The sequence below is a fragment of the Triturus cristatus genome, chromosome 12, assembly GCF_964204655.1.
Source record: "Triturus cristatus chromosome 12, aTriCri1.1, whole genome shotgun sequence".
Classification (NCBI taxonomy): Eukaryota; Metazoa; Chordata; class Amphibia; order Caudata; family Salamandridae; genus Triturus; species Triturus cristatus.
Window position 1 is genome coordinate 723500572 of NC_140595.1, and position 14814 is coordinate 723515385.

The 14814-nt window shown below is 40.8% G+C and overlaps 5 non-coding genes across 5 annotated transcripts; all 5 read left to right on the forward strand.

Moving 5' to 3' along the window:
• Positions 1-13: 13 nt before the first annotated feature.
• On the forward strand, positions 14-95 carry TRNAS-AGA (transfer RNA serine (anticodon AGA)). The gene has a single exon. It is a non-coding gene; the product is annotated as a tRNA-Ser (tRNA).
• Positions 96-4033: 3938 nt separating this feature from the next.
• On the forward strand, positions 4034-4115 carry TRNAS-UGA (transfer RNA serine (anticodon UGA)). The gene has a single exon. It is a non-coding gene; the product is annotated as a tRNA-Ser (tRNA).
• Positions 4116-8053: 3938 nt separating this feature from the next.
• TRNAS-UGA (transfer RNA serine (anticodon UGA)) lies at positions 8054-8135 on the forward strand. The gene has a single exon. It is a non-coding gene; the product is annotated as a tRNA-Ser (tRNA).
• Positions 8136-9416: 1281 nt separating this feature from the next.
• On the forward strand, positions 9417-9488 carry TRNAH-GUG (transfer RNA histidin (anticodon GUG)). The gene has a single exon. It is a non-coding gene; the product is annotated as a tRNA-His (tRNA).
• Positions 9489-12076: 2588 nt separating this feature from the next.
• On the forward strand, positions 12077-12158 carry TRNAS-AGA (transfer RNA serine (anticodon AGA)). Its single transcript has one exon. It is a non-coding gene; the product is annotated as a tRNA-Ser (tRNA).
• Positions 12159-14814: the final 2656 nt, after the last annotated feature.

A 14814-nucleotide genomic window follows, 5' to 3' on the forward strand; every position in this document is an offset into this window, starting at 1 on the left:
CAGCTTACAGCAAGTTGTTGTGGCCGAGTGGTTAAGGCGATGGACTAGAAATCCATTGGGGTATCCCCGCGCAGGTTCGAATCCTGCCAACAACGAGAATCTTTTTATTATCGGCTACAATTTCAGAAGTTAACCTTTAGTATTTTTTCCATTTCAGTTTTATAAATAGGTGGCTTATTTTTGTGTCACTATTGCCTCTCCACATATTTGTTATCGCTACCTCTTTCATGTCTTTGCTACACCTCATTCCTACTTTAGCACTGGTGTAAACGCTTCAAATTATTATACCGTTGCTCTCTCATTCATACCTGCGCATGCACTTGAAAGTTACTTTACCAATAAAAGACGCAAAGAGAGAAATAGAACAAAAGTGCTGGCTGGATTGGCAAACACACTTCATAAAACTGCATTTTCTTTTTTATTCTCCCCCGTGTTACATGCTTAACCTCCCCATGTGTAATTTCTCTTAACCTGCTGTCCCAGGAAGAGAATTTCATCTACAGGCTCTTTCTGTGTTTTTTTCCCTAGTCTGTCTTTCCCATTTCTTAGCTGTGTAACTGTTCCTTTACGCGCTCTATTTAAACGCCATCAATCTCATTTGAGCTCCTTGCTCCCGCTTCTGTTTTCTCCACCTCTCATACTGCCAGTTCTCTCTTTCTCTGTGGTTGGTGGCTACTTTCCTGAGCTTCCGAAGCCACGTGGTTCCTGCCTCTTGTTGTCAGACTTGAATTGGAAAAGGAACCATATTAACAAGCCTTTACCACTCACACACGGCGGAAGTTTATACTTTAATTCAGTGAGCTAAGAAAAGCGTGTTGTGGGTCCCCTACGAGCCATGGTGCTTGCTTCATCATGATTTGGCACCAGTCATTAGCCGCAGCTCTGCTAATGAGCCACTGAGGTCAGTTTCAATATTTACTCAAAAACATAACCATGCAGCCCACCCCTCAACTGTGTATTTATCTTGCTTTTCTGCTGTTCGTGTGATTAGCTGGGAGGAGCTCACGGCGACATCCTCCCTATAAAAGTGTAGATGGATCACTCTCTAACTCTTTCTTGCTTCACATACAAATGGCTTGAAAGGTGCAGGGAAGATGCAGGTCTAATAGACAGAATAGAAGGTCTGTGCCAGGTGGGTTTCTCTGCATTGGTGTCCCATCACAGGTCCGCAAGTGTAATGTGTGATCTTTGACTCCTGGCATTTCACAAGCAGGCGGCCAGGAAACGGTTTCAGCCTATCAACCACTGAGGAGACGCAGCCTCTGAATGAGGAATGAGGAAGCAATGAATACATCCAGCCTATCACAGGAACAGCCCTGAGTGTTCCGAATTATAAATTCTCCATGTCACTGTATGTCGTTGAGCCCAAGTAGCTCGCCGTGATCGTATAGTGGTTAGTACTCTGCGTTGTGGCCGCAGCAACCTTGGTTTGAATCCGAGTCACGGCATTGTGGTTGGCAATGTCACGGCAGTTGGGTGTTAAGTTTACAGAATTAGCAAATGTACCAGTGGTTTTTGTAAAATGTCTATAAAAAACAGATCCTTTCAAATATTTAAACCATCTAACAACAAATGATTTAAACTCGCATGATTATAAGCTGTAGCTATAATGTATTTACTTACATAAATTATCGTTCTTGAACCTATTGGGGGTGGAGGGGGAGCGGAGCTCACCCCCCAGGTGCAGTTGAGTGACCTGTGTTGTGGCTCTCTAGAGGGAAGGCACAAATTTTGCTGTCACCCAGCCCAATCCAGACGTGTATTGGGGCCAGGTTTCAGGCAAATAGAGCAGTAAGTGCAGAGAAATGTTCACTCTCTAAAAGTGGCATTTCTAAAATAGTAAAGTTAAATCCAACCTCACCAGTAAGTAGGATTTTCAATAAATAAATAAAGCTACTCCTCTCCGATATGGAATTACCAAATAAAAAGTATAGGGGAATACACAGAGCTAACCTATGAGAGGGGTAGACCTCACAGTAGTGAAAAATGAAATAGACTGTTTGGTACTTACAGGACACGCGAACCACCAAAGTACATATCTTATTTTTTACTTACATAGCATCATGCACCTAGGACTACCTAGGGCCTACCTTAGGTGTAAATTATATGTAATAAAAGGGGAGTTTAAGGCTTGGCAAGTAGGCTGGGACTCCCCTGGGAGACCCCATAGTCTATGCCCAGAACCATAACTCTGCCAGTCGAGTACTTACCTAAAAGCCGATAACTCACTTTTCTTCCATAGGCTAACATTGAGTGGTTTCACTTGGAAATTCTTCTAAGTGGTGTGGAGTTTTGGAACTTTAAAATATTCATCTAAAATCAGCCGAACAACGAATTCTGATTTACTCACCTGTTATCAGGAGAGACCTCAGTGCTGCATCTCGGAGCTCAGTACTGACCCTGAAAAGTAATTTTAACCGTACTTACCAGTAACTCGAATTTCCTTCCATGGGATATCATTGCCTGCTTTTTGCTGAAAATTTTCTAAGTGTCGATTTTTGAAACTTACAAATATTCTTTAAAAATCGTACCAACTGTGAAAACGTAATTGTTTACCTGTTTTAGATAGATGTCCCAGTACTGAGCCTAGGAGCCCAGCACTGGATTACAAAAGTAACGAGAACGTACTTTACCCGTAACTTGAATTTTCTTCCATAGGAAACCATTGACTGTTTTTCTGTGAAATTTCTTCTAAGTGTCGATTTTGCAAACATGTAAATATTCCTTAAAAATCGCCTGTATAACTTAAACGCAGTTTCTCAACTGCTTACAGGTGGTACAGTAGTGCTGGATCTAGGATCCAACACTGACCTAGAAAAAGTAACCATAACCCCACTTACCTGCTAAGTGAATTTCCTTCCGTAGGATAACATTGGTAATTTGATCAGCAAAAGTTTCTAAGTGTCAACTTTTAAAATAGCAAAATATTGCTTAAAAATCACAACAGTAACTAAAACGAATTTACTCACTTGTTTCCAAGAACTGTCCCAGGACTGAATCTAGGATCCAGTCCTGGATTTAGAAAAGTAATCCTGAAAGTAATTAATTGCATATAACTTAAAATTCCCATTGAGCTCAATGTATTATTGTGATTCAAATTGTGTTGCCTATTGCAATAAACTGTAACTATGACCTGCAAAAGTCAATTGCCTATTGCAAAGTATTTAACTAAAGCATCTCATTCTGAGAAAGTATATTTTGATACCTATTGGTTCTAAAATAAAACAACAATATCTTTTTTATGCAAACCAATGGCCTAGAGTTCAGTTCTTGAGTGTGTGAGACCATTTGCTGACTGAGTGTGTACAACAAATGTTTTACACTGTACTCTGATACTGCCTTACTGCTCGGCAAGCTACCACTTTAGAGAGTAAGGTTATATCTAACTTTAGCCTCTGCCAAACCTCTGGGGACTGGGTACTCTGTGCACACTGTACCTATTTGGGAACAGTATATACAGAGTCACTTTCTCACAGTAGTGATAAAGTGATTAGAGTCCTAAGGCCAACATAAAGATACAGCAAAACGTGAGGTGAAAAGCAAAAAGGTTGCTGGTAGGCCACCTTAAGGATGCCAGGTCTAACAAAAACTGAACTAAGGATAACATGAGTAAAACATCAGGTTTCTCTACTGCATTTGGTGAGACAAGTGGGCCTTCTTTTATCCTCCATTCAAGCAATCTTTGACAGACCCCTTTATTATAGAGCTTTTCAAGGATTAAAGATAAGGCACTTACAAAGGAGTCCCAAATACTCAGAGATGGTTGACTTCTGTAATATGGGTCGTAGACTAAAAGCAGGGCAAAAACAGAGTGCAACAGGGTCCAAAAAACTTGAGTGCCACAAGAGAGTTTGAATGCAAGCGTATCCTTTTACAGATCCAGAGATATACTCATGCAATTTTTGTTTTTAGGCCAGAACGTGCATGATGAAAAAAACATTGTTTTTAAAAAGCGCATTGCAGAATATCAGTACTTTGATGTGGGAAAACTTCAAAACTTTCAAACAAAATATTTGTAGGCAGCTTACAGCAAGTTGTTGTGGCCGAGTGGTTAAGGCGATGGACTTGAAATCCATTGGGGTATCCCCGCGCAGGTTCGAATCCTGCCAACAACGAGAATCAATTTATTATCGGCTACAATTTCAGAAGTTAACCTTTAGTATTTCTTCCATTTCAGTTTTATAAATAGGTGGCTTATTTTTGTGTCACTCTTGCCTCTCCACATATTTGTTATCGCTACCTCTTTCATGTCTTTGCTACACCTCATTCCTACTTTAGCACTGGTGTAAACGCTTCAAATTATTATACCGTTGCTCTCTCATTCATACCTGCGCATGCACTTGAAAGTTACTTTACCAATAAAAGACGCAAAGAGAGAAATAGAACAAAAGTGCTGGCTGGATTGGCAAACACACTTCATAAAACTGCATTTTCTTTTTTATTCTCCCCCGTGTTACATGCTTAACCTCCCCATGTGTAATTTCTCTTAACCTGCTGTCCCAGGAAGAGAATTTCATCTACAGGCTCTTTCTGTGTTTTTTTCCCTAGTCTGTCTTTCCCATTTCTTAGCTGTGTAACTGTTCCTTTACGCGCTCTATTTAAACGCCATCAATCTCATTTGAGCTCCTTGCTCCCGCTTCTGTTTTCTCCACCTCTCATACTGCCAGTTCTCTCTTTCTCTGTGGTTGGTGGCTACTTTCCTGAGCTTCCGAAGCCACGTGGTTCCTGCCTCTTGTTGTCAGACTTGAATTGGAAAAGGAACCATATTAACAAGCCTTTACCACTCACACACGGCGGAAGTTTATACTTTAATTCAGTGAGCTAAGAAAAGCGTGTTGTGGGTCCCCTACGAGCCATGGTGCTTGCTTCATCATGATTTGGCACCAGTCATTAGCCGCAGCTCTGCTAATGAGCCACTGAGGTCAGTTTCAATATTTACTCAAAAACATAACCATGCAGCCCACCCCTCAACTGTGTATTTATCTTGCTTTTCTGCTGTTCGTGTGATTAGCTGGGAGGAGCTCACGGCGACATCCTCCCTATAAAAGTGTAGATGGATCACTCTCTAACTCTTTCTTGCTTCACATACAAATGGCTTGAAAGGTGCAGGGAAGATGCAGGTCTAATAGACAGAATAGAAGGTCTGTGCCAGGTGGGTTTCTCTGCATTGGTGTCCCATCACAGGTCCGCAAGTGTAATGTGTGATCTTTGACTCCTGGCATTTCACAAGCAGGCGGCCAGGAAACGGTTTCAGCCTATCAACCACTGAGGAGACGCAGCCTCTGAATGAGGAATGAGGAAGCAATGAATACATCCAGCCTATCACAGGAACAGCCCTGAGTGTTCCGAATTATAAATTCTCCATGTCACTGTATGTCGTTGAGCCCAAGTAGCTCGCCGTGATCGTATAGTGGTTAGTACTCTGCGTTGTGGCCGCAGCAACCTTGGTTTGAATCCGAGTCACGGCATTGTGGTTGGCAATGTCACGGCAGTTGGGTGTTAAGTTTACAGAATTAGCAAATGTACCAGTGGTTTTTGTAAAATGTCTATAAAAAACAGATCCTTTCAAATATTTAAACCATCTAACAACAAATGATTTAAACTCGCATGATTATAAGCTGTAGCTATAATGTATTTACTTACATAAATTATCGTTCTTGAACCTATTGGGGGTGGAGGGGGAGCGGAGCTCACCCCCCAGGTGCAGTTGAGTGACCTGTGTTGTGGCTCTCTAGAGGGAAGGCACAAATTTTGCTGTCACCCAGCCCAATCCAGACGTGTATTGGGGCCAGGTTTCAGGCAAATAGAGCAGTAAGTGCAGAGAAATGTTCACTCTCTAAAAGTGGCATTTCTAAAATAGTAAAGTTAAATCCAACCTCACCAGTAAGTAGGATTTTCAATAAATAAATAAAGCTACTCCTCTCCGATATGGAATTACCAAATAAAAAGTATAGGGGAATACACAGAGCTAACCTATGAGAGGGGTAGACCTCACAGTAGTGAAAAATGAAATAGACTGTTTGGTACTTACAGGACACGCGAACCACCAAAGTACATATCTTATTTTTTACTTACATAGCATCATGCACCTAGGACTACCTAGGGCCTACCTTAGGTGTAAATTATATGTAATAAAAGGGGAGTTTAAGGCTTGGCAAGTAGGCTGGGACTCCCCTGGGAGACCCCATAGTCTATGCCCAGAACCATAACTCTGCCAGTCGAGTACTTACCTAAAAGCCGATAACTCACTTTTCTTCCATAGGCTAACATTGAGTGGTTTCACTTGGAAATTCTTCTAAGTGGTGTGGAGTTTTGGAACTTTAAAATATTCATCTAAAATCAGCCGAACAACGAATTCTGATTTACTCACCTGTTATCAGGAGAGACCTCAGTGCTGCATCTCGGAGCTCAGTACTGACCCTGAAAAGTAATTTTAACCGTACTTACCAGTAACTCGAATTTCCTTCCATGGGATATCATTGCCTGCTTTTTGCTGAAAATTTTCTAAGTGTCGATTTTTGAAACTTACAAATATTCTTTAAAAATCGTACCAACTGTGAAAACGTAATTGTTTACCTGTTTTAGATAGATGTCCCAGTACTGAGCCTAGGAGCCCAGCACTGGATTACAAAAGTAACGAGAACGTACTTTACCCGTAACTTGAATTTTCTTCCATAGGAAACCATTGACTGTTTTTCTGTGAAATTTCTTCTAAGTGTCGATTTTGCAAACATGTAAATATTCCTTAAAAATCGCCTGTATAACTTAAACGCAGTTTCTCAACTGCTTACAGGTGGTACAGTAGTGCTGGATCTAGGATCCAACACTGACCTAGAAAAAGTAACCATAACCCCACTTACCTGCTAAGTGAATTTCCTTCCGTAGGATAACATTGGTAATTTGATCAGCAAAAGTTTCTAAGTGTCAACTTTTAAAATAGCAAAATATTGCTTAAAAATCACAACAGTAACTAAAACGAATTTACTCACTTGTTTCCAAGAACTGTCCCAGGACTGAATCTAGGATCCAGTCCTGGATTTAGAAAAGTAATCCTGAAAGTAATTAATTGCATATAACTTAAAATTCCCATTGAGCTCAATGTATTATTGTGATTCAAATTGTGTTGCCTATTGCAATAAACTGTAACTATGACCTGCAAAAGTCAATTGCCTATTGCAAAGTATTTAACTAAAGCATCTCATTCTGAGAAAGTATATTTTGATACCTATTGGTTCTAAAATAAAACAACAATATCTTTTTTATGCAAACCAATGGCCTAGAGTTCAGTTCTTGAGTGTGTGAGACCATTTGCTGACTGAGTGTGTACAACAAATGTTTTACACTGTACTCTGATACTGCCTTACTGCTCGGCAAGCTACCACTTTAGAGAGTAAGGTTATATCTAACTTTAGCCTCTGCCAAACCTCTGGGGACTGGGTACTCTGTGCACACTGTACCTATTTGGGAACAGTATATACAGAGTCACTTTCTCACAGTAGTGATAAAGTGATTAGAGTCCTAAGGCCAACATAAAGATACAGCAAAACGTGAGGTGAAAAGCAAAAAGGTTGCTGGTAGGCCACCTTAAGGATGCCAGGTCTAACAAAAACTGAACTAAGGATAACATGAGTAAAACATCAGGTTTCTCTACTGCATTTGGTGAGACAAGTGGGCCTTCTTTTATCCTCCATTCAAGCAATCTTTGACAGACCCCTTTATTATAGAGCTTTTCAAGGATTAAAGATAAGGCACTTACAAAGGAGTCCCAAATACTCAGAGATGGTTGACTTCTGTAATATGGGTCGTAGACTAAAAGCAGGGCAAAAACAGAGTGCAACAGGGTCCAAAAAACTTGAGTGCCACAAGACAGTTTGAATGCAAGCGTATCCTTTTACAGATCCAGAGATATACTCATGCAATTTTTGTTTTTAGGCCAGAATGTGCATGATGAAAAAAACATTGTTTTTAAAAAGCGCATTGCAGAATATCAGTACTTTGATGTGGGAAAACTTCAAAACTTTCAAACAAAATATTTGTAGGCAGCTTACAGCAAGTTGTTGTGGCCGAGTGGTTAAGGCGATGGACTTGAAATCCATTGGGGTATCCCCGCGCAGGTTCGAATCCTGCCAACAACGAGAATCAATTTATTATCGGCTACAATTTCAGAAGTTAACCTTTAGTATTTCTTCCATTTCAGTTTTATAAATAGGTGGCTTATTTTTGTGTCACTCTTGCCTCTCCACATATTTGTTATCGCTACCTCTTTCATGTCTTTGCTACACCTCATTCCTACTTTAGCACTGGTGTAAACGCTTCAAATTATTATACCGTTGCTCTCTCATTCATACCTGCGCATGCACTTGAAAGTTACTTTACCAATAAAAGACGCAAAGAGAGAAATAGAACAAAAGTGCTGGCTGGATTGGCAAACACACTTCATAAAACTGCATTTTCTTTTTTATTCTCCCCCGTGTTACATGCTTAACCTCCCCATGTGTAATTTCTCTTAACCTGCTGTCCCAGGAAGAGAATTTCATCTACAGGCTCTTTCTGTGTTTTTTTCCCTAGTCTGTCTTTCCCATTTCTTAGCTGTGTAACTGTTCCTTTACGCGCTCTATTTAAACGCCATCAATCTCATTTGAGCTCCTTGCTCCCGCTTCTGTTTTCTCCACCTCTCATACTGCCAGTTCTCTCTTTCTCTGTGGTTGGTGGCTACTTTCCTGAGCTTCCGAAGCCACGTGGTTCCTGCCTCTTGTTGTCAGACTTGAATTGGAAAAGGAACCATATTAACAAGCCTTTACCACTCACACACGGCGGAAGTTTATACTTTAATTCAGTGAGCTAAGAAAAGCGTGTTGTGGGTCCCCTATGAGCCATGGTGCTTGCTTCATCCTGATTTGGCACCAGTCATTAGCCGCAGCTCTGCTAATGAGCCACTGAGGTCAGTTTCAATATTTACTCAAAAACATAACCATGCAGCCCACCCCTCAACTGTGTATTTATCTTGCTTTTCTGCTGTTCGTGTGATTAGCTGGGAGGAGCTCACGGCGACATCCTCCCTATAAAAGTGTAGATGGATCACTCTCTAACTCTTTCTTGCTTCACATACAAATGGCTTGAAAGGTGCAGGGAAGATGCAGGTCTAATAGACAGAATAGAAGGTCTGTGCCAGGTGGGTTTCTCTGCATTGGTGTCCCATCACAGGTCCGCAAGTGTAATGTGTGATCTTTGACTCCTGGCATTTCACAAGCAGGCGGCCAGGAAACGGTTTCAGCCTATCAACCACTGAGGAGACGCAGCCTCTGAATGAGGAATGAGGAAGCAATGAATACATCCAGCCTATCACAGGAACAGCCCTGAGTGTTCCGAATTATAAATTCTCCATGTCACTGTATGTCGTTGAGCCCAAGTAGCTCGCCGTGATCGTATAGTGGTTAGTACTCTGCGTTGTGGCCGCAGCAACCTCGGTTCGAATCCGAGTCACGGCATTGTGGTTGGCAATGTCGCGGCAGTTGGGTGTTAATTTTACAGAATTAGCAAATGTACCAGTGGTTTTTGTAAAATGTCTATTAAAAACAGATCCTTTCAAATATTTAAACCATCTAACAACAAATGATTTAAACTCGCATGATTATAAGCTGTAGCTATAATGTATTTACTTACATAAATTATCGTTCTTGAACCTATTGGGGGTGGAGGGGGAGCGGAGCTCACCCCCCAGGTGCAGTTGAGTGACCTGTGTTGTGGCTCTCTAGAGGGAAGGCACAAATTTTGCTGTCACCCAGCCCAATCCAGACGTGTATTGGGGCCAGGTTTCAGGCAAATAGAGCAGTAAGTGCAGAGAAATGTTCACTCTCTAAAAGTGGCATTTCTAAAATAGTAAAGTTAAATCCAACCTCACCAGTAAGTAGGATTGTCAATAAATAAATAAAGCTACTCCTCTCCGATATGGAATTACCAAATAAAAAGTATAGGGGAATACACAGAGCTAACCTATGAGAGGGGTAGACCTCACAGTAGTGAAAAATGAAATAGACTGTTTGGTACTTACAGGACACGCGAACCACCAAAGTACATATCTTATTTTTTACTTACATAGCATCATGCACCTAGGACTACCTAGGGCCTACCTTAGGTGTAAATGATATGTAATAAAAGGGGAGTTTAAGGCTGGGCAAGTAGGCTGGGACTCCCCTGGGAGACCCCTGAGTCTATGCCCAGAACCATAACTCTGCCAGTCGAGTACTTACCTAAAAGCCGATAACTCACTTTTCTTCCATAGGCTAACATTGAGTTGTTTCACTTGGAAATTCTTCTAAGTGGTGTGGAGTTTTGGAACTTTAAAATATTCATCTAAAATCAGCCGAACAACGAATTCTGATTTACTCACCTGTTATCAGGAGAGACCTCAGTGCTGCATCTCGGAGCTCAGTACTGACCCTGAAAAGTAATTTTAACCGTACTTACCAGTAACTCGAATTTCCTTCCATGGGATATCATTGCCTGCTTTTTGCTGAAAATTTTCTAAGTGTCGATTTTTGAAACTTACAAATATTCTTTAAAAATCGTTCCAACTGTGAAAACGTAATTGTTTACCTGTTTTAGATAGATGTCCCAGTACTGAGCCTAGGAGCCCAGCACTGGATTACAAAAGTAACGAGAACGTACTTTACCCGTAACTTGAATTTTCTTCCATAGGAAACCATTGACTGTTTTTCTGTGAAATTTCTTCTAAGTGTCGATTTTGCAAACATGTAAATATTCCTTAAAAATCGCCTGTATAACTTAAACGCAGTTTCTCAACTGCTTACAGGTGGTACAGTAGTGCTGGATCTAGGATCCAACACTGACCTAGAAAAAGTAACCATAACCCCACTTACCTGATAAGTGAATTTCCTTCCGTAGGATAACATTGGTAATTTGATCAGCAAAAGTTTCTAAGTGTCAACTTTTAAAATAGCAAAATATTGCTTAAAAATCACAACAGTAACTAAAACGAATTTACTCACTTGTTTCCAAGAACTGTCCCAGGACTGAATCTAGGATCCAGTCCTGGATTTAGAAAAGTAATCCTGAAAGTAATTAATTGCATATAACTTAAAATTCCCATTGAGCTCAATGTATTATTGTGATTCAAATTGTGTTGCCTATTGCAATAAACTGTAACTATGACCTGCAAAAGTCAATTGCCTATTGCAAAGTATTTAACTAAAGCATCTCATTCTGAGAAGGTATATTTTGATACCTATTGTTGGTTCTAAAATAAAACAACAATATATTTTGTATGCAAACCAATGGCCTAGAGTTCAGTTCTAGAGTGTGTGAGACCACTTGCTGACTGAGTGTGTACAACAAATGTTTTACACTGTACTCTGATACTGCCTTACTGCTCGGCAAGCTACCACTTTAGAGAGTAAGGTTATATCTAACTTTAGCCTCTGCCAAACCTCTGGGGACTGGGCACTCTGTGCACACTGTACCTATTTGGGAACAGTATATACAGAGCCACTTTCTCACAGTAGTGATAAAGTGATTAGAGTCCTAAGGCCAACATAAAGATACAGCAAAACGTGAGGTGAAAAGCAAAAAGGTTGCTGGTAGGCCACCTTAAGGATGCCAGGTCTAACAAAAACTGAACTAAGGATAACATGAGTAAAACATCAGGTTTCTCTACTGCATTTGGTGAGACAAGTGGGCCTTCTTTTATCTTCCATTCAAGCAATCTTTGACAGACCCCTTTATTATAGAGCTTTTCAAGGATTAAAGATAAGGCACTTACAAAGGAGTCCCAAATACTCAGAGATGGTTGACTTCTGTAATATGGGTCGTAGACTAAAAGCAGCGCAAAAACAGAGTGCAACAGGGTCCAAAAAACTTGAGTGCCACAAGAGAGTTTGAATGCAAGCGTATCCTTTTACAGATCCAGAGATATACTCATGCAATTTTTGTTTTTAGGACAGAACGTGCATGATGAAAAAAACATTGTTTTTAAAAAGCGCATTGCAGAATATCAGTACTTTGATGTGGGAAAACTTCAAAACTTTCAAACAAAATATTTGTAGGCAGCTTACAGCAAGTTGTTGTGGCCGAGTGGTTAAGGCGATGGACTAGAAATCCATTGGGGTATCCCTGCGCAGGTTCGAATCCTGCCAACAACGAGAATCTTTTTATTATCGGCTACAATTTCAGAAGTTAACCTTTAGTATTTCTTCCATTTCAGTTTTATAAATAGGTGGCTTATTTTTGTGTCACTATTGCCTCTCCACATATTTGTTATCGCTACCTCTTTCATGTCTTAGCTACACCTCATTCCTACTTTAGCACTGGTGTAAACGCTTCAAATTATTATACCGTTGCTCTCTCATTCATACCTGCGCATGCACTTGAAAGTTACTTTACCAATAAAAGACGCAAAGAGAGAAATAGAACAAAAGTGCTGGCTGGATTGGCAAACACACTTCATAAAACTGCATTTTCTTTTTTATTCTCCCCCGTGTTACATGCTTAACCTCCCCATGTGTAATTTCTCTTAACCTGCTGTCCCAGGAAGAGAATTTCATCTACAGGCTCTTTCTGTGTTTTTTTCCCTAGTCTGTCTTTCCCATTTCTTAGCTGTGTAACTGTTCCTTTACGCGCTCTATTTAAACGCCATCAATCTCATTTGAGCTCCTTGCTCCCGCTTCTGTTTTCTCCACCTCTCATACTGCCAGTTCTCTCTTTCTCTGTGGTTGGTGGCTACTTTCCTGAGCTTCCGAAGCCACGTGGTTCCTGCCTCTTGTTGTCAGACTTGAATTGGAAAAGGAACCATATTAACAAGCCTTTACCACTCACACACGGCGGAAGTTTATACTTTAATTCAGTGAGCTAAGAAAAGCGTGTTGTGGGTCCCCTACGAGCCATGGTGCTTGCTTCATCATGATTTGGCACCAGTCATTAGCCGCAGCTCTGCTAATGAGCCACTGAGGTCAGTTTCAATATTTACTCAAAAACATAACCATGCAGCCCACCCCTCAACTGTGTATTTATCTTGCTTTTCTGCTGTTCGTGTGATTAGCTGGGAGGAGCTCACGGCGACATCCTCCCTATAAAAGTGTAGATGGATCACTCTCTAACTCTTTCTTGCTTCACATACAAATGGCTTGAAAGGTGCAGGGAAGATGCAGGTCTAATAGACAGAATAGAAGGTCTGTGCCAGGTGGGTTTCTCTGCATTGGTGTCCCATCACAGGTCAGCAAGTGTAATGTGTGATCTTTGACTCCTGGCATTTCACAAGCAGGCGGCCAGGAAACGGTTTCAGCCTATCAACCACTGAGGAGACGCAGCCTCTGAATGAGGAATGAGGAAGCAATGAATACATCCAGCCTATCACAGGAACAGCCCTGAGTGTTCCGAATTATAAATTCTCCATTTCACTGTACGTCATTGAGCCCACGTAGCTCGCCGTGATCGTATAGTGGTTAGTACTCTGCGTTGTGGCCGCAGCAACCTCGGTTCGAATCCGAGTAACGGCATTGTGGTTGGCAATGTCACGGCAGTTGGGTGTTAATTTTACAGAATTAGCAAATGTACCAGTGGTTTTTGTAAAATGTCTATTAAAAACAGATCCTTTCAAATATTTAAACCATCTAACAACAAATGATTTAAACTCGCATGATTATAAGCTGTAGCTATAATGTATTTACTTACATAAATTATCGTTCTTGAACCTATTGGGGGTGGAGGGGGAGCGGAGCTCACCCCCCAGGTGCAGTTGAGTGACCTGTGTTGTGGCTCTCTAGAGGGAAGGCACAAATTTTGCTGTCACCCAGCACAATCCAGACGTGTATTGGGGCCAGGTTTCAGGCAAATAGAGCAGTAAGTGCAGAGAAATGTTCACTCTCTAAAAGTGGCATTTCTAAAATAGTAAAGTTAAATCCAACCTCACCAGTAAGTAGGATTTTCAATAAATAAATAAAGCTACTCCTCTCCGATATGGAATTACCAAATAAAAAGTATAGGGGAATACACAGAGCTAACCTATGAGAGCGGTAGACCTCACAGTAGTGAAAAATGAAATAGACTGTTTGGTACTTACAGGACACGCGAACCACCAAAGTACATATCTTATTTTTTACTTACATAGCATCATGCACCTAGGACTACCTAGAGCCTACCTTAGGTGTAAATTATATGTAATAAAAGGGGAGTTTAAGGCTTGGCAAGTAGGCTGGGACTCCCCTGGGAGACCCCTGAGTCTATGCCCAGAACCACAACTCTGCCAGTCGAGTACTTACCTAAAAGCCGATAACTCACTTTTCTTCCATAGGCTAACATTGAGTGGTTTCACTTGGAAATTCTTCTAAGTGGTGTGGAGTTTTGGAACTTTAAAATATTCATCTAAAATCAGCCGAACAACGAATTCTGATTTACTCACCTGTTATCAGGAGAGACCTCAATGCTGCATCTTGGAGCTCAGTACTGACCCTGAAAAGTAATTTTAACCGTACTTACCAGTAACTCGAATTTCCTTCCATGGGATATCATTGCCTGCTTTTTGCTGAAAATTTTCTAAGTGTCGATTTTTGAAACTTACAAATATTCTTTAAAAATCGTACCAACTGTGAAAACGTAATTGTTTACCTGTTTTAGATAGATGTCCCAGTACTGAGCCTAGGAGCCCAGCACTGGATTATAAAAGTAACGAGAACGTACTTTACCCGTAACTTGAATTTTCTTCCATAGGAAACCATTGACTGTTTTTCTGTGAAATTTCTTCCAAGTGTCGATTTTGCAAACATGTAAATATTCCTTAAAAATCGCCTGTATAACTTAAAC